General features: G+C 43.2%; 1 protein-coding gene across 2 annotated transcripts in view; it reads right to left on the bottom strand.

Moving 5' to 3' along the window:
• The window catches only part of TLN2 (talin 2), a 664,294-nt gene that overhangs the window by 286,595 nt on the left and 357,217 nt on the right, over positions 1-20,482 (bottom strand). The window lies entirely within an intron of this gene.

Raw genomic sequence — 20,482 nt, 5'->3', positions numbered from 1 at the left:
ACCAAACTTTAGAACATGTGCTGTTTTTTTCTAGCAAAGCCACAAAACTGCATCATTTGGCTACTACTTAATCATTTTTAAACTAAATGGAAAAAAAAATGTGGTGTCCTGTAATCATACAAGCTGCTCTTAAATCATCTGACAGGACGGAAACAACTAATCTAGCCTGCCGCTACAAAGACACTGCCACATGACTTGAAACAATTTGGTCAAGCAGCTGGCTATGGGAAGTAAAACCAGCCACCCACCAAAGTACCACAGAATAGTCAAAGTCAGAGGGGCATAATTGCAAATAACCCCCTCCCCCACCGCCACAAACACCCATGATATTATGTATACATTTTGTGGCAGAAAGCAGAGCTACAAACCCAAACGGACTTGCAAGTACTAGCCACTGTTTCTAACCAAAGGACAAGCTTGGCTTCAAGGGAAATGACCTCTCATAGAAACAACAGTTCCGGTTCTTTCCTTCCCCTCATACTTCAAACCATCCCTGGCAGGCCACGAAACGAAAGGTCCAGGAGTAGTATGGAAGAGGCCAGTGCACATTGGCCACATTTGAATTTATTAACACAGGAAAGGCTGGGGGAAAAGAGAGGAATGGACATTTGCCTATAACTAGAGCTGTAATCTTGTTGCTCCTCATCGGCCTGGAGACAAGTAAGAACCAGAGGTGCAGGCCGAGATAGTACGGAATCTAGGCTGCTCTTGCACCAGACAACAATGGACAGGTCCATTAACAAATACCATAATTATTATTATTAGGTCCGGTTCATATCAAATTTAGCCATCAATGCAGTGACTTGCAATCTCCGGTACCTGGTCACCCAGACTGGGCATCACTTTTCAGATGGCTTTCAGGGTCAGGCAGGACTTGCTCTAAAAATTTTCATTTTTTTATGGCAGTTTGTTATGAGCTTACTATGCGACAGGCATTGTACCAAGTGCTGGCGTAAATCAATCGGATTTATTGAGCACTTATTGTGTGCAGAGCACTGTACTAAGCACTTGGGAAGTACAAGTTGGCAACATATAGAGACAGCCCCTACCCAATATAAGCTAATCAGTTTCGGCCCAATCCATCTTCCACATGGGGCTCCCAGTCTTAATCCTTATTTTATGGATGACGAAAAATGAGGTATGGAGAAGTTACATGACTTGTGCAAGGTCGCAAAGCAGGCAGGTGGCAGAGTTGGGATTGAAATCCAGGTTCTTTTGACTCCCAGCCCTGAAGTTCTGTGGACCGAGGACCACTACGCCATGGTCCTTGTAGACTGTAGCCCGGGTGGGTTCCTAGGATCCGGTGGTCTCAAAGGGCAGTCGAGCAATCAACAGTGGGAATGGCGTGGGAAGTGGAGATCGAGATAGAAATCCATATCTGGGCTCAAAGCATGTAGGCAACTCCAATCACCTCAACTGGAATAGGCTGTCTGAAGAGACCCTGCTAGTTTTTTTATTCTTGTATTTTTTAAATGTTTACTATGTGCCAGGCGCTGCTCTAATTGCTGGGGTAGGTACAGACTAATTAGGTTGAGGTAGATAATATCCATTTTATAGAAGAGGAAACTGAGGTGCAGAAAAATTAAGTGACTTGCCCAAGGTAAAACAGCAGACAAGTGGCAGAACTGGGATTAGAACCTGGGTGCTTCAGACTCCCAGGCTCACCGTCTACTTATGTCGCTTCTATAGTTCCAGAGTTTTAGCCTTTCCAACATCACTCATCGCAGAGAAGCAGCGTGGCTCAGTGGATAGAGCCCATGCTTTGGAGTCAGAGGTCATGGGTTCGAATCCCGGCTCCGCCAATTGTCAGCTGTGTGACTTTGGGCAAGTCACTTCACTTCTCTGGGCCTCAGTTCCCTCATCTGCAAAATGGGGATTACAACTGTGAGCCCAACATGGGACAGCTTGAACACCTCGTATTCCCCCCAGTGCTTAGAACAGTGCTTTGCACATAGTAAGCACCACAGCACCTGTATATATGTTTGTACGTATTTATTACTCTCTTTTAGACTGTGAGCCCACTGTTGGGTAGGGACTGTCTCTATATGTTGCCAACTTGTACTTCCCAAGCGCTTAGTACAGTGCTGTGCACACAGTAAGCGCTCAATAAATACGATTGATTGATTGATTGATCCTAGCAGCCCTGCTTACAAGTGCGTAACTGCACACACCCACACCCAAACACCCACACACCCTTGGCACACCCCCCGCCCCCAAAACCTGGGCACCATGACATTTCAGGGTGGGGAAGACTGCACTTCTTTGTCTCTTGATTCCCACGCCAGCCATCTCTGCCTATTGCTTTCACCTTCGTTCACACGCTTACCTAACTGCTGCAGAAATGATTTCCTTTAACGTGATTTTAAAGGGGTCATTGGCAAACATTTTCTATCCTAGAAGAGTGCTTGAAAATGGGAAGCAAAGATCATGTGAGTCACTAACTCTAAAGTAATTAACATCTTTTAACCTCAAGATTCTTATCTGAGAATGTAGAACCCAGTTCAACCAGCTCCTTAAAGAAATTTGGATTAATGAACGTTTGCTTCAGTCTTCAACAATAACAACAATATTTCTCTACTTCTGTGCATTTTACAGGGTAGGCAAGTGGGCAAGGCACAGAGGGCAATGGCCAAATAAGCATAAGACAAGGTCCCTAGTTGTACATAGTTTACTATGGGCAAAAAGAAAAAAATTTAAACAGGCAACATTCATTATCACTCAATCGTATTTATTGAGCGCTTACTGTGTGCAGAGCACTGTACTAAGCGCTTGGGAAAGTACAAGTTGGCAACATATAGAGACGGTCCCTACCCAACAGCGGGCTCACAGTCTAGAAGAACAATAAGGCAGCCCATGGATAAAAAAGTAATCTGTATATGACCATTCTATACATGTGCAAGTGCTTAAGAGAAGTGGATGGTGAGTCGAGAATAGGCAGCTACATTTTCTTGGATAGCCACCAGTCCGTGTCTTGTTTGTCTATTTCTCTTTCCTTTCTGCCTTCCATTACCTTAAGAAAAATCAATCATTTCAATGGCCGGATGAATAAAAGATTTTTCCCGCACACCCCCATTCTTCTTAATGTTTAGCTCACAAACGACAAGTCTGGTGGCTGGCAGAATATACTCAGGTAACTGAGGCAAGAAGCCAGTGTAAAAAAGGTATGAAAATGAATACAAGGGAAAGCTAGATTTATTTTTATCCAGAAGGCTAGGTAGAGAGAAGAAGGGACCAGGGTGGGGGCTATGCAAGAGCAAATGGAAAGAAATTGACATATTGGTCCAGGCAGAACATTGTTATGGATAAAATTTTCATCTCATTTCAATGTTGAATACATTTATCCCCTGAACAGTTTCATTTTTATTAGGCTATATTCATGTATGAAATTTTTTTTCTATTTAGACTGGGAAATGTAGGCCTGTATGCCCATAACGGGTCCATTATGTCCAACTTATTTTCTGCAGGGACATTTATTCTTTACAAAGCCTAATCTGAAAGGCTAAGGAGTACTCTATATAGCTTGAATCCCCATAATACTATAACAACAAACCTAGTTAAAGACTCCTAATACTTATATTTATAAAAAGCTCTTAAAGGAGTTTAATAGATGAGACCACAGATCTAATTAATCCTGCAGCTATCCTTGGGAGATAAGGTACAGAGCTATGCCTGTAAACTAGTCTGTGCTATGTCTGCTCCGGTCTGTATTGCTTACTATGGGCAGGAACTCAATTTTATGGTACTCACCCAAGCACTTAGTTCAGTGCTCTGCACACAGGAAGTACCCAATATCATTGATTAATTGATCATTATCATCCCATTTTATAGACAAGGACTGCATGACAGAGGACTTCACTGCCATGAATACTCATTTATATTAATGTCTGTCTCCCCCTCTAGACTTTATTATTGATAATAATAATGGAATTTATTAAGTGCTTACAATGAGCCAGGCACTGTATTTATGTTAATGTCTGTCTCCCCCACTCTAGACTATAAACTCATTGTTGGCAGGGAACGTATCTATTTATTGGTATATTGTACTCTCCCAAGCTTTTAGTATAATACTCCACACCCAGTAAGCGCTCAATAAATACAACTGACTGACTTGGCTGAGAAATATCACATGGATTCATTGGCAAGGCCAGCAGAAGAAAACTCACCTCCAGAACTCACTCTCTCTGAGCCACCTGCAGAACGCTTAGTGAGACGAAGATCTCTCTACACGAACATAGTCACAAAATAAAATCGCTCCACAATGATGCACATGGGAAGAATCTGAGGAAGTTCCTTTTTTGTCCATGCCATGTTCCCTGCCTGATTCAGAAAACTTAGTTGAACACCATTTAGAGTCAAAGTAGGATGCTGATTACAAAGGAACTAATCAGGAACACATTCAAAAGGACATTCAGTTCTTGCCAGGAATATATAATGTATTAAACAATCATGACAAATGTGAGTTGATGTGAAAGATTGTGGGTTTTCACCTGCTTTAACTCTGCCCTCTCTTCACCAATGACTCCCTTGCCTGCTGCCCACACCAATTATTCCAGACCCCTAATGCCCTCCTGAAGCCTCCAGTGCCCCCACCTCCCCCTTCCTCTTGCCCCCAGTGACCTTGCCAACTACTTTGTTGACAAAACTAAAACCTTCAGGCATGACCTTCTCAAAAATCTACCCTCCCTTCCTAGCTCCCTCCTCACCACCCCTACCTCCAATCTCGCCCTTCTCAGCCATCTCTTCAGATGCTTTACTGTACTCTCTCCTTTCTACTTATCCACTCACTTCTCCCACTGCACTTCAGTTCACACTCTTCATTCCTCCCAAGGCACCAGCTCACAAGTCCCTCATTCTTGTCTCTCCTGCCAATGACCTTTTCCAAGCCTGGAACTCCCTCCATCTTCACATCCAACTGATCATTGCGCTCTCCCCATCTTCAAAGCCCTTCTGAAATCACATCACCTCCGAGGGGATTTCCCTGATTCCCCAATCTCTGACCTCCCTTCATGTCTCAATCTATCAATCTTTACATAAATATAAAGTGTTACTTCCTTGTTATCTGTCAGTTACTTTAATGTCTATTTCACCTATTGGATTTGTAAGCTCCTAAAGGGCAGGAAGGGCATTACTATGTCTACTAATTATACTGTAGTATCCCAAGCACTTACTTTAGTGCTCTGCACTCAGTAGACATTTTATAAATACTACTGACTGAATGACTCTGGTACAGGTTCATTTCAATTTAACAAAACTATCTTTCCAAATTCAATCTCCTTTAACCTTGGAAAAATTCATCCACAGAACACCCCCTGATTAATAAAAAAAAAAACCAACCCCAAATTTCTTCTTAGATTCTAAGAGATGAGGAAAAGAGGTCCAAAGGATGACTTGCTTTGGGGGCTTTACTCACTTACTTAGACACACACATACGTCCTTGGTCTTCAAAGATGGAACTAAGAAAGCATGCATGTGTCCTAATATGTGACTAGTACACCTCTCCACATTATTTCCCATAGGATAGAGCTTTGCTGCACTAATGGGTTTGTTTTATTTGGTCAGGACCCCTGCCCTTCCACCTCCCCACTTTAGGCTGCTTCTTGGTACCCAGATCTATTCAAAGCATTTGCTCCAAGAGAACAAGCCCTCCCCTAACTGCTCCAGATGGGCTGGTCTGTCACAAGACCATGGCTACTTGGCACTGTCTGACACTGTCCCTTTCTACGTCTTTATAGTGTATATTTTTGTCCTCCTGGCTTGCCCGACACAATAGCTGCTTAAGAAACCCTCCAATGTCCATTAAAGAATTCTGGAATGACTATTGTAAAATTACATTAAGGTATCAGTTCCAAGTCTTCCCTTGCCCTACTGTGAACACCTAGTTCCCTTCTAACATGGAGAGTGTATCCATACAAAAATCTGCCTTAAAGGGAATTCACCACACTGAACCCACCTGTTCTCCAACACCACTCAGATGCACCCAAACCATTGCTTCATATTCCAGGTAAAAACATACCTGGGAGAAGCTCGTGTGATTCGCAGACTATTCCTTAATTCCCTAATGTTCCAGCCAAAGCACGTGGGAAGAACACGTTATGGAAGAACTGAATGTGCAAAGCATAAAAGTCCCTTTAAGTCCAAAGATTCAGCAAACAGCAACTAATGTGACTAGTTTAGTACAACTCAGCAGATTTGAAATTAATTAACCCAGACACAATTTTGAAAATCAAACAAAAACAGAGCAGGTAGAGGTAAATTACATTTTTAAAGTTCTGGAGCCAGTTCTGGTATTTGCAATAGAAATGGGTTTTGGAAGACCTTGACCTACCGTTCAATTGGTAAACTGGTGCTGATGGCAAGACTCCATAAAGATACCAGAGATATCCATTCTGCTACTTTATGAGCCCCTCTGGCTACAGTGGCTTCACAGAACAAGGGCATGGGAGTCAGAAGGTCATGGATTCTAATCCTGGAACACCCACTTGTCTGCTGTGTGACCATGGGTAAATCACTTTATTTCTGGATTGAGACTGTGAGCCTCACACGTGGGACAAGAACTGTGTCCAACCCGATTTGCTTGTATCCACCCCAGCACACAATACAGTGCCTGGCACATTGGAAGCACTCAATACTATTATTATTATTACATTCCTGAACATGAAGCCTTCAAGCACAACACAGAAGCAAACTGACCAATGCACAACTGGGCAATTTTCATAACATTACTGGACTCAGTGACAAAATCTCTCTTGGGGCTTGGAATCACAGTTATTGGAATCACTCTTCAGCAGTGATGACTTCACTCGCATTCATGCCTCCTCACTCCATCATCAACAAAGTGAAAGCCAGGTCTTCTATATTACATGAATCATAATGCTGCCAATTCAATTATTTCATGAGCTCAATTTTACTCTGAGAGAGAAACAGGCTACTCTAAAGCATAACCACCTCAGAGCCCAGAGAAATAGCACATGTGATGATTCTCCAAGTGACAAGGAGATAATCAGTCACATTTACTGAGTACTTACAGTGGGCAGAGCACTGTACTAAGCACTTGGGAGACATGTTTCCTGCCCACAACAAGCTTACAGTGTAGAGGGAGGGACAGACATTAAGATAAATAATAAATTACAGATATGTACATAAGTGCTGTGGAGCTGAGGAGGGGTGAATAAAAGGTGTAAATCCAAGTGTAAGAGCAACACAGAGGGAGGAGAAGGGGCAAGGAGGGCTTAAACAGGGAAGGCCTCTTGGAGGAGATGGGCTTTTAATAACGCTTTGAAGGTGGGGAGAGTGACCATCTATCAGATATAAAAAGGAAGGGCATTCCAGTCCAGAGGCAGGACGTGGGCGAGAGGTCAACGGTGAGATAAATGAGATTGAGGTACAGTGAGTACGCTGGCATTAGAGGAGCAAAGCATGTGGGCTGGGTTGTAGTGGGGAAACAACGAGGTAAGGTATGAGGGGGGAAGGTGATTGAGTGCTTTAAAGCCTAGGGTAAGCAGTGAGTATGGTAAGAGACAGTGAGGAAACACAGAGAGCTTTTACAGAGGATTGTCCTGGGGGCAATTGGCAGATGTCAAGATAGATCATCTAGCTTGTCCCATTAGCTTTCCCCATTGCTTTCACTAAAGCATCATTCTCCATAAACCTGTTTAGAAAAAGAAAGCAACCTTGAAAAAAAATGATTTTTCATCATATCATGGTTTCAGAAGGCTATTGGGTAGCTGTAACCACCAAATTATACCTGCTATAATCTCATTCATTCATTCATTTGTTCATTCAATCGTATTTATTGAATGCTTACTGTGTGCAGAGCACTGTACTAAGCGCTTGGGAAGTACAAGTTGGCAACATATAGAGACGATCCCTACCCAACAACGGGCTCACAGTTTAGAAAGGGGAGACAGACAACAAAACAAAACACATTAACGAAATAAAATAAATAGAATAGTAAATATGTACAAGTTAAATAGAGTAATAAATATGCACAAACATATACAGGTGCTGTGGGGAGGTAAGGCAGGGGGATGGGGAGGGGCAGGAGGGGGAGAGGAAGGAGGGGGCTCAGTCTGGGAAGGCCTCCTGGAGGAGGTGAGTTTTCAGTAGGTCTTTGAAGGGAGGAAGAGAGCTAGCTTGGCGGATGTGTGGAGGGAGGGCATTCCAGGCCAGGGGGAGGATGTGGGCCGGGGGTCGACTGCGGGACAGGTGAGAATGAGGCACAGTGAGGAGGTTAGCGGCAGAGGAGCTGAGGGTGCGGGCTGGGCTGTAGAAGGAAAGAAGGGAGGTGAGGTAGGAGAGAGCAAGGGGATGGAGAGCCTTGAGGCTGAGAGTGAGGAGTTTTTGCCTGATGCATAGGTTGACTGGTAGCCACTGGAGATTTTTGAGGAGGGGAGTAACATGCCCAGAACATTTCTGCACAAAGACGATCCGGGCAGCAGCGTGAAGTATAGATTGAAGTGGGGAGAGACAGGAGGATGGGAGATCAGAGAGGGGGCTGATGAAGTAGTCCAGTCGGGATAGGATGAGGGATTGAACCAGCAGGGTAGCGGTTTAGATGGAGAGGAAAGGACGGATCTTGGTGATGTTGCGGAGGTGAGACCGGCAGGTTTTGGTGACAGACTGGATGTGAGGGGTGAATGAGAGAGCAGAGTCGAGGATGACACCAAGGTTGCGGGCTTGTGAGATGGGAAGGATGGTAGTGCCGTCAACAGTGATGGGAAAGTCAGGGAGAGGGCAGGGTTTGGGAGGGAAGATAAGGACTTCACTCTTGGACATGTTGAGTTTTAGGTGGCGGGCAGACATCCAGAAGGAGATGTCCTGAAGGCAGGAGGAGATATGAGCCTGGAGGGAGGGAGAGAGAGCAGGGGCAGAGATGTAGATTTGGGTGTCATCAGCGTAGAGATGATAGTTGAAGCCGTGGGAGCGAATGAGTTCACCAAGGGAGTGAGTGTAGATAGAGAACAGAAGGGGACCAAGAACTTACCCTTGAGGAACCCCTACAGTAAGGGGATGGGAGGGGGAGGAGGAGCCCTCAAAAGAGACTGAGAATGAACGGCCGGAGAGATAAGAGGAGAACCAGGAGAGGAAGGAGTCTGTGAAGCCAAGGTTGGATAGCGTTTTGAGGAGAAGGGGGTGATCTACAGTGTCGAAGGCAGCTGAGAGGTCGAGGAGGATTAGGATAGAGTAGGAGACGTGGGATTTGGCAAGCAGGAGGTAATTGGTGACCTTTGAGAGGGCAGTTTCCGTGGCATGTAGGGGACGGAAGCCAAATTGGAGGGGGTCGAGGAGAGTGTCTCATGACACTTAAGGAAACCCATCTACTGAAACATTGGGAACAAGGCTCCATCAACGCTTTGATGGCGTGTTTTTTTCACTAAGCATTTTGCATAGTACATACTGAGAAACAAAGGAATGTTCCAATGACAGAGAGGGCTCTGGCTGCAATACAGCATTCAGAGAAGCAGTGTTGCTCAGTGGAAAGAGCATGGGCTTGGGAGTAGGAGGTTATGGGTTCTCATCCTGGCTTTGCCACATGTCTGCTGTGTGACCTTGGACAAGCCACTTAACTTCTCTGAGCCTCTGTTACCTCATCTGTAAAATGGGGATGAAGACTGTGAGCCCCACATGGAACAACCTGATCAGCTTGTTTCCCCCCCCACCACTTGGAACAGTGCTTTGCACATAGTAAGTGCTTAGCAAATGCCATTAAAAAAAAGGCTGGGTGCATGTGCTAGGCTTTGACTATGTTAAAACATGAGATTTTTGTCATGTGAGATTCTTCTGCAACTACCTCTGTTCACACTATAACAGACCTTACTGGACTCATAAAATGTAGCACTGTCTAAGCAGAGAACCGAGATTGAACCCAGATAAGGAACTTCCTTCTCAGAAAAGCCCTGGAATAGAGCTGGTCTTTCCACTTTTCTCAGATACCCTAACCTCTGCCTGCCCCTTTCTAGTTACCAGTTTTAGAATTCTGGGTGCTTTCCATAAGAAAATATTCAATAGACCAAGAAAATTGGTGATTGTCAAAACAACCAAAGCTATTCTGTAAGGGAAAGAGGCACAATTTTAGAATTAAAGCACTAATAGCAGTAAAGAAGTATGGACCATATACTAGACAACTTATAAAGGACAGGCCCACCCCAAAAGCAAACATACAGTCACAGAGGTTGAGATTTATATTTATTTTATGAGCTATAGGCAGGAGGAGGAAGTTAACCTGAAATGAGATGTCAGGAGACAATACCTAAACAAAAAGAAAGAATATAGCTGAAAACACAAAGAAACACTATTCATTGACAGGAGCCAAATAATTAGTAATATAGACACGCTGCTTGAACACAATGTTTGGAGAGAAAAGACGGAGGAAGAGGGGGAAAGAGTGCTTTGGTTATAAAGCCTTGCAGAAATGCTCTGTTATATTGTACTTCCCAAATGCTTAATGCAGTGCTCTGCACACAATAAGCGCACAGGAAATACCATGGTTTATCCAAGTTAGATGATCCTTAGAAATTATATTTACTTATGGCTCATCAGCCTTATATAGGTCACTGATTGCAATATTATTGCAGTTCTTTGCTAGTGACTCCCAGTGCTGGGATAATGTAGTATATGTTAAGGCCATTCTACATGAAACATGCCCTTTTCATTTCCCCCAAAATGTTGACCAAGGACAGATATTATTTCAGTTGTTTTTAAACTATCTTTCCCCAATCCCTTATGTACCACTGACATCTTAACTTTTGATAATCTGAGTGTTTATAGGAACACAACTATCATATTGTAGGAGGAATACCCATACACTGCTTAAGATAGTTATATTCATCCATTGGAAATTCATGACTGTAATAGAATTTCTACCATTTTCAAAAAGTAAACTTCAAATCTGGGAGATCTGAGAATCAAGTAAACTTTCCAGGAACTGAATCATGGCCCTCCATGACAGGGCTCCAGTTTTTTTCTTGTTATTTGTAATAGCTTTCACTCCACACTTTGACAACACAATCATGAACATTAAAACAGAAAGGTTCAGACTACAGTCAGGACTGATGAAGGCTGAAAGGAGGCCTAAGTGACATTGACTAAAAAGCACAAATGGTGCTGGCAATGCAAACGCAGAGTTGCTCAACAGTAAAACCCCACAAAACCAGGCCAAATAATACAGTCTCCAAATAAACAAAGGGAAAAACTTTTTCACATAGTGGGGGAACCTCAAAACTCACCCTCACAGGAAGTTGCTTGGGGAAAGTGAAATTATTTTTATTATTACGCTATTTGTTAGGTACCTATGTATCAGATACTGTTTTAAGCTCAGGGGTAAATGCAAATTCATCATCATCTTCATCAGTGGTATGTACTGAGTGCTTACTGTGTACAAGCACTGTACTAAGTGCTTGGGAGAGTACAATACAATAGAATTGGTAGACATATTCCCTGCCCACAACGAGCTTACAGTCTAAAGGGTCAGACACAGGCCCTGTCCCACATGGGTCTCACAGTCTAAGTAGGAGGGAGTAGGATTCAATCACCACTTTATAGACGAGGTTAACTGAGGCACAAAGAAGTTAAGTCCTCTGATCCCCAGGCCCAGGCTCTTTCAACTACACGCCACCGCTTTCTATAGGTTAACCATAGGTTCAACAGAGATTTGGAAAATTCATACAGAAGCTGGTCCACAATGACTTTCTAGAGAGACAGGAAAAGATACTGACATCTAGGGAAGACAGTCAACATCCACCCATCATCCCGTTACCAGGGAAGCAGCGTGGCCTAGTAGAAAGACCATGGGCCTGAGAGTCAAAGGACTTTTCTGGGCCTTAGTTTCCTCCAACATAAAATGGGTTTTTTTTTTACATAAAATGGGGGTTCTTACAACTGTTTTCCTTTCTACTTAAGACTGTGACAGGGACACACGTGCGACAGGACTGTGTCTGACCTGATTAACTTGTATCAACACCAGCACTTGGAACAGTGCTTGACACACAGTATGTGCCTAACAAAATACCATAATTACCATAATTAAATTATTGACATTCAGCTGGGTGGACAACAGCTCTGATCCAGTATTGGCTGTTCTTTCACTCAATCATATTTATTGAGCACTTATTGTGTGCAGAGCACTGTACTTAAGCACTTGGAAAGTATAATATAGAAATAAAGACAGACAATCCCTGCCCACAATGGGCCCACACTCTGGGGGGTGGGGGGTAGACAGATATCAATACAAATAATAAGGCATCAACACAATTACATAGAATTATAGACAGACACATAACATATATATATATATATATACACAATACATGTATTGATATCTACATAGTACATACATATATAATAATAATGATAATGGCATTTGTTAAGTGCTTACTATGTGCAAAGCACTGTTCTAAGCTCTGGAAGGGATACAAGGTGTTCAGGTTGTCCCACGTGGGGCTCAAAGTCTTAATCCCCATTTTACAGATGAGGTAAATGAGGCACAGAGAATCAATCAATCAATCGTATTTATTGAGCGCTTACTGTGTGCAGAGCACTGTACTAAGCGCTTGGGAAGTACAAGTTGGCAACATCTAGAGACAGTCCCTACCCAACAGTGGGCTCACAGTCTAAAAGGGGGAGGAGGAGAAGCTAAGTGATTGTCCAAAGTCACACAGCTGACAAGTGGCAGAGTTAGGATTAGAACCCATGACCTCTGACTCCCAAGCCCGGCTTCTTTCCACTGCGCCACGCTGCTTCTCATATATATATATGAGAAAATATAATATATTTGTTATATATATATAAACAAATAAACAAAGGGAAACACTTTTTCACATAGTAGGGGAAACTCAAAACTCACCCTCACAGGAAGTTGTTTGGGGAAAGTGAAATTATTTTCATTATTACGCTATTTGTTGGGCACCTATGTGTCAGATACTATTTTAAGCGCTGGGGTAAATGCAAATTCATCACCATCTTCATCAGTGGTATGTACTGAGTGCTTACTGTGTACAAAGCACTATATATACGCCTGTTTACTTGTATTGATATATACATAGTACATACATATATACATACATATATATATATATCTACGTAGTACATATATATACATATATACATACATATATTATATCTACATAGCACATACATGTATACATACATATATATATCTACATAGTATATATATACATATATGTGTGTGTGTGCACGCGCGCTGTGGGCCAGGAAGAAGGGGAAAAGCAAAAAGAGCAAGTCGTGGTGACGCGGAAGGGAGGGAGAACTGAAGAGAAATGGGGCTTATTCTTGGGAGGCATCTTGGAGGAGGCGCACCTTCAGTAGGGCTTTGAAGGGGAGAAGAGTGACTGGAGGATTTGAGGACGGAGGGCGATCCAGGCCAGAGGTAGAATGTGGGCCAGGGGTCGACAGCGAGACAGGAAAGATCGGGGAAGAGAGAGAAGGTTAGCACCAGAGGAGCAGAGTGTGGGGGCTGGGATGTAGAAGAAGAGAAGGAAGGTGAGGGAAGAGGTCAGGGTGATGGAGAGCTTTGAAGCCAATAGTGGGGAGGTTTTGTTTGATACAGAGGTGGATAAGAAACCACTGGAGATTTTTGAGGAGGGGGGTGACATGCCCTGAACATTTCTACAGAAAGATAATCTGGGCAGTGGAGTGAAGTGTGGACTGAAGTGGGGAGAGGTAGGAGGTTTAGATATCAGAAAGGAGGCTGATGCAGTAATCCAGTCGGGATAGGATGAGTGATTGTTCTAACGTGATAGCAGTTTGGATGAAGAGGAAAAGGCAGAGCTTGACGATGCTGCGAAGGTGAGACCGACAGAATTTGGTGACGGACTGGATATGTGGGTTGAATGAGAGAGTGGAGTCAAGGATGACACCAAGGTTATAGGCTTGGGAGATGGGGAGGATAGATGTGCCATCTAAATAAATGCCCCCCAAAAAATGCAGGGACGTAAAGAATTTAACACTTGAGGAGTTTGTTCTGGTGTGAGCCCACTGTTGAGTAGGGACTGTCTCTATATGTTGCCAACTTGTATTTCCCAAGTGCTTAGTACAGTGCTCTGCACAGAGTAAGCGCTCAATAAATACGATTGATTGATTGATTGGTGGGCCATTATTCCACGGGATGACAAGAAATGAGAACTCTTGCCCTCCCCTTCATCCCAGCCCCCACCGACTTATTTTCCTTTAGAAACAAGAGCACTTCATTAGAAATGACCAAAGATCCAGTAAGTTCCCTGATCGGGGGGTGGAGCCTGGAAATGTAGGTCATTATGGGGGAGAAGGGAAGGGGATGAAAAAGGGGAGCTGGACCAATAATACGTTGTCAGCAACAGACAAATGCGATCTACTCTTTGGTAATACAGAAAAGTGCATTGTGAAAAATGGAAAGGTGTATGTTTATCTGAATATATAATGATGGTGATGATGAAATCTCCCACTGAGAAGGATGAATGCAGAATGAATGAATATAGTAATGGTGATCTTCCTGGCAACAACTGCATTCTCTCATTTCTGCCAGTCACGTTCCACCGGGGCACGGAGTGCAACTGATTCTACGTATATATTAAGGAGGTATCGAGTTTAAGAAATTTCCTGGGGCAAACAGCTGGAAGTTTCTACCTTTTAAGTTCTACCAATTGAAAAAGACTCAGTTCAGTTTAGGAACCAATATGCACTTTTATGTTCTTAGTATGGAACCTTTATTTACTGTGTCCCCTACTACACTGGGAATCAACTGTGAGAAGCAGCATTACCTAGTGGATAGAGCATGGGCCTGGGACTCAACTTGTACTTCCCAAGCGCTTAGTACAGTGCTCTGCACACAGTAAGCGCTCAATAAATATGATTGATGATGATGACTCAAAAGGATCTGGGTTCTAATCCCCCCTCGGCCACTTGTCTGCCAAGTGACATTCAAAAAGCACCCCACTTCTCTGTGCCCCAGTTCCTTCATCTGTAAAACTGAGGTTAAGAAATTGAGCCCCATGTGGGAAAAGGATTTTGTCCAACCTATCTTGTACTCATTCATTCATTCAATCGTATTTACTGAGCACTTACTATGTGCAGAGCACTGTACTAAGTGCTTGGGAAGTGCAAGTCGGCAACATATAGAGATGGTCCCTACCCAGCAACGGGCTCTACCCCACTGCTTAGTGCTGTGCCTGGCATATAGTAAGCACTTAACAAAACCATAAAAAGCAAGAAGCTAAACCTGGCTCTGTGTGCCACCTACTTAAGAACCCCCTCTAAGGAAATCAGGACCTTTTCTGTAGATTGAAGTTCTCCATGTGAAAAGGCCACATAGATCAACCACACATCCTGAACCATGCATGATTTCATTCCTTGGCAACCCCCATCCTAATCAGTTTACGGAAGCAGAGTCTTCCGGTACCAAAGCCTCTTTAAAAGGGAAAATGCATCCATTTTTATCCCTTTTTCAACTCTCACGAATGGTTCACTGCCAGAACCCATTAAGATCAAGATTTAAATATTTAATTTAAATGTTGCTTCTAACAGAATCATAACTATGCTAAGCATAAAATGTCAAGCAATCATCAGCTGGCACAGCCCTCTCTGCTAACACAGAAAACACTTCCAATGATGGGCTATTGAAAAGCTGATTGCCAATCCATATTTCACATCTTCTGAATAATCAGAACCCATTAAAAAAACACAAACTTATGATTTATGACTTTTGGATGGCAGAATTTCAATCCTGTGAATGGAAGAAATATACCAATAGGCACTTTCATTTTGAAGATAAACAGTGAGCCTTTTCTGTAATTTACAAAAAGAGGGGAGAAAATCTGGGATCGGTAAATGAATACGTGAACTGTTTAAATAATGGAGGCTTATATTTATACACTCTTGACATTTTTTGGTGCTGTCCAATAAAAGGCACTGTCACTTCATGTTTGTGTCAATTTAAGAACTGGAGTACATTCGAGACAATCAGGTCAGACGCAGTCCCTGTCCCATGTGGGGCCCAGGGTGTATGTAGGACGGAGAACAGGTACTGACCCATTTCACAGATGAGGAAACGGAAGCCCAGGGAAGCTAAAAGTGATTTGGTTAAGTGATTTGCTTGGATCTACATGGCAGGCAAGTGACAGAGCTGGGAATAGAATGGGATAACTTCTAGGCCCGTGTTCTTTTCATTAGGCTCCCCTACTTCACTTGTGCAAGCTCCTTGTCGGCAGGGATCACACCTACCAACTCTATTACATTATATTTTCCCAAGTATTTATAGCACAGTACGCTGCATTCGGTAAGCCCTCAATAAATACCATTGATTGAAGCCTTACCCAACTGATACCTTATCTCCCCAACTTACACTCCCACCAGCTGCTATTCCAGCACTTCCCTACCACCTAAAAATGAAGTTCTTGCACCCCCCAAAGCACTTATACTTTTTCCTTTCCTCTATCTGTAATTTATTATAGTGTCTGAGAATCTGAAAAATTTGACTTTACATTCCTTGGGGACAAGAATCAATCCAATCGTATTTATTGTATTTGCTGAGCACTGAGTACTAAGCACTTGGGAAAGTACCATACAACAGAGTTGGTAGGTACAATCCCAGCCCCAAAAGGAGCTTACAGTCTACAGGGAGAGACAGACATTAAAATACATTAGGGATAGAAGTTACAATCCTACTAATTCTACTGTATCCTTTCAAGGGTGCAGAACTCTGCACTGCACATAGTAGATGCTCAATAAATTCCAACAACTGAATGCTCCAAAATGATTTCTATCAATCCCTTCTCTCCTTCTACAGCCCAGCCCACACCCTCAGCTCCTCTGCCACTAACCTCCTCACTGTACCTCGTTCTCGCCTGTCCCGCCGTCGACCCCGGCCCACGTCCTTCCCCTTGGCCTGGAATGCCCTCCCTCTGCCCATTCGCCAAGCTAGCTCTGTTCCTCCCTTCAAAGCCCTACTGAGAGCTCACCTCCTCCAAGAGGCCTTCCCAGACTGATCCCCCATTTTCCTCTCCTCCTCCCCATCCCCCCGCCCTACCTCCTTCCCCTCCCCACAGCAACTGTACATATACTTGTACAGATTTATTATTCTATTTATTTTACTTGCACATATTTACTATTTATTTTGTTAATGAAGTGCATATAGCTTTAATTCTATTTGTTCTGATGATTTTGACACATGTCTACGTGTTTTGTTTTGTTGTCTGTCTCCCCCTTCTAGACTGTGAGCCCGCTGTTGGGTAGGGACTGTCAGTACAAGTACTGACTTGTACTTCCCAAGAACTTAGTACAGTGCTCTGCACACAGTAAGAGCTCAATAAATACGATTGAATGAATGAATGAACGAACTGGTTGTTTCTGGGTTTCCGAATAACATTTACAGCCATAAAAACTTCCAAAGGCAAAAAGAGTGGCTGATATTTGAGCACCTACAATGCACTATGAAAAGGATATCTACGTTAATATCTGGGAGTAATGTACTCAATGCATATCAGCTGCCTTTCATCTTTAAGGAGCGATTCGAATGTGAACAGCCATGGCCAAACTGGGAAACTGTAATATCATCCATTCATGCCTAATCCTAAATATATCCTAACTATTCAGCCCTGACCTGAGGAATGGGGACAGAGAAGATATGGCTATAAATAGGACCGCACAGGGCCAGAAAGGTGGGACTTCTCTTCAGGGGGCCTTAGACGTTTATTTCTAAACCTCAGTAGTCAAACATAGGAAGAGCTGCAGTGTGGATTTGTGGCGATGAAAGGATCGGTAAGTTAAGAGGTCAGGTTTTTCATTTTTAGTCCCTCTCTACACTAACATTTTGAAAACTGCATCCTATAATCCTCTTTTAATTAGTCAATTTCATTACAGAAAATTCATTTTATTACTGCAGTTTCAGACAGAGGTCCCAAAAGCCCAAGGCCCAGGTGATAATGGAAAGAGATGCTGCATAGATTGTTTTATTTCACTGTGAAATGTGGCTCGAACAAGAGTCTCTAAAGCTCACAAGAATGCAATTCAGCAGAGCTCCCTACTCTAAAATGACAAATACGGCAAAATTCTATTAACACAAAACAGAAACCTCCTTTCTCAAACTGCTGGGACCCTCGATTGTAGGTGCCTCAGGCTTGAGGGCAGGAGTAGAGCAAGTTGTATCCACAACAGCAACAGTGGGCTATTTCCAGGAAGATCTGTCGATTTGCATCAAAAATTTGATATGCTGCAGCAACTGGCTGAGCAAAGCGTGCAAGCCTTGCTCAAAATAAGTCTAGCTGGGGCTTCTGCTCCCCCAGACTCTGCAAGCAATATCCTTTCCCTAGAAAACTCACTGTATTGTAAAGGATTTAGTTCTGGCTAAAGATGGAGGGCTTGGGTCTTAGTGAGTTCCTTACAGATTAAAGCCTTATATTAGCAAAATCCCCCATTCCACAATAGTTATAAGAGCAAAAAGAGAGCCACCAAATTGGAGGAGCAGATGGCCAACGGAGACCTGTACTCCATCTTGAGAAGCAGCGTGGCTCAGTGGAAAGAGCACGGGCTTTGGAGTCAGAGGTCATGGGTTCAAATCCCCACTCCGCCAACTGTCAGCTGTGTGACAAGGCCCTGCTGAGAGCTCAAGGCCCTGCTGAGAGCTCACCTCCTCCAGGAGGCCTTCCCAGACTGAGCCGCTTCCTTCCTCTCCCCCTTGTCCCCCTCTCCATCCCCCCATCTTACCTCCCTCCCTTCCCCACAGCACCTGTATATATGTATATACGGTTGTACATATTTATTACTCTATTTATTTATTTATTTTACTTGTACATTTCTATCCTATTTATTTTATTTTGTTGGTATGTTTGGTTCTGTTCTCTGTCTCCCCCTTTTAGACTGTGAGCCCACTGTTGGGTAGGGACTGTCTCTATATGTTGCCAATTTGTACTTCCCAAGTGCTTAGTACAGTGCTCTGCACATAGTAAGCGCTCAATAAATACGATTGATGATGATGATGACTTTGGGCAAGTCACTTAACTTCTCTGGGCCTCAGTTACCTCATCTGGAAAATGGGGATGAGGACTGTGAGCCCCATATGGGACAACCTGATTACCCTGTAATGCTTTGCACATAGTAAGCACTTAATAAATGCCACTGTTATTATTATTATTATTATTATTATTATTATTATTATTATTATTATTATTATTATTATTATTATCTTCAGCTCAGGGCTGGCTTCAGAAGGTAACCAAGAGGCAGCCACCTAAGGGTCCACCGGTGGTGGTGAGGGTTTGAAACTCTGGAAAAATCTGCAACTCTGGAGATTCTACCTGCAATGATTTTATGCTTTAGAAATCAATCATGTTAGCTAATATCCCTTTAAGATTATAATTGCTAGTAGACTGCACTTACAATTTGTTTTTATTTACATTCTTAACATTTGCAGTGCTTTCAAAATATATTAGATTTACATTTTCCCTTTATATCTGTGGGGTTCTTTTACGTGCTTTGCTCCTCTTTTGCCTTGTTTCTGCTGCTGGGCGTTTAAGGAGCCTGGGAAGAGCGACACAGATGTGTGTGTATTACTCTGCCCTAATCCTCTTCAATTTCTTGGTGGCTTTCAACACTATAACCCAATCCCTTCTCCTTCTAGATCATTAGCTGGTCCCTCTAGCCTGTAAGCTCACTGTGGGAAGGGAACATGTCTACAAACTTTTTTATATTGCACTTTCCCAAGCACTTAAGTCAGTGCTCTGCACACAGTAAATGCTCAATAAATACAATTGATTGATTAGAAATAGTACTTAATCTTTGTCTGACACAATCCATTCTTGTTTTTCTCTTACATCTTTGGCTGACCTTCTTCAGCATCTCTTGCTGGCTCTTTTTCCATCTTCCACCCTGTAACAGTGGGTGTCCCTGACAGTACTGCTCTAGGTTGCCTCTCTTCTCTACCTATACTCACTTCTTCAGAGATGTCATCTTATTCCGCAGCTTCAACTACCACCTCTCCACGGAGGGTCTACCTTGCTAGACCTAACCTCTCTCTTCCTCTGCCATATAAGCTCATTCATTCACTCAATTGAATTTATTGAACACTTACTGTGTGCAGAGCCCTGAACTAAGTGCTCGGGAGAGTACATCAATAAACTCCCCCATCGACACCCTTTACATGGATGGTGCTTCCTCTAAAACTGAACTCCTCATCTCCTCTCCCAAATCCCCTCTTCCTCTACCTAACTTTCCCTTCACACTTGATACCACTATCATTCCCATTTCTCTTTGCATTATCCTTGACTTCTCCCTCTCACAAATCCGACACAGTCTGTGGCCAAGTCTCGTCAGTTCTTCCTCCAAGACACTTCCATGATCTGCTTCTCCCTTTCCAATCCAAATGATCACCACGCTGGTTAAGGTATTTGGCACACACCAGCCTGACTAGTGGATCAGCCTTTCACCGACCTCCTTGCCTCTCCAGTCTCTTCCCTCTCCAGTCCACATTTCAGTCTCCTGCCAGAATTATTGTTCA

Source organism: Tachyglossus aculeatus, chromosome 5 (assembly GCF_015852505.1).
Source record: "Tachyglossus aculeatus isolate mTacAcu1 chromosome 5, mTacAcu1.pri, whole genome shotgun sequence".
NCBI classification, from domain to species: Eukaryota; Metazoa; Chordata; class Mammalia; order Monotremata; family Tachyglossidae; genus Tachyglossus; species Tachyglossus aculeatus.
The sequence above is the reverse complement of the archived record's forward strand: the minus strand, read 5'-3'. Positions and strand labels throughout refer to the sequence as shown.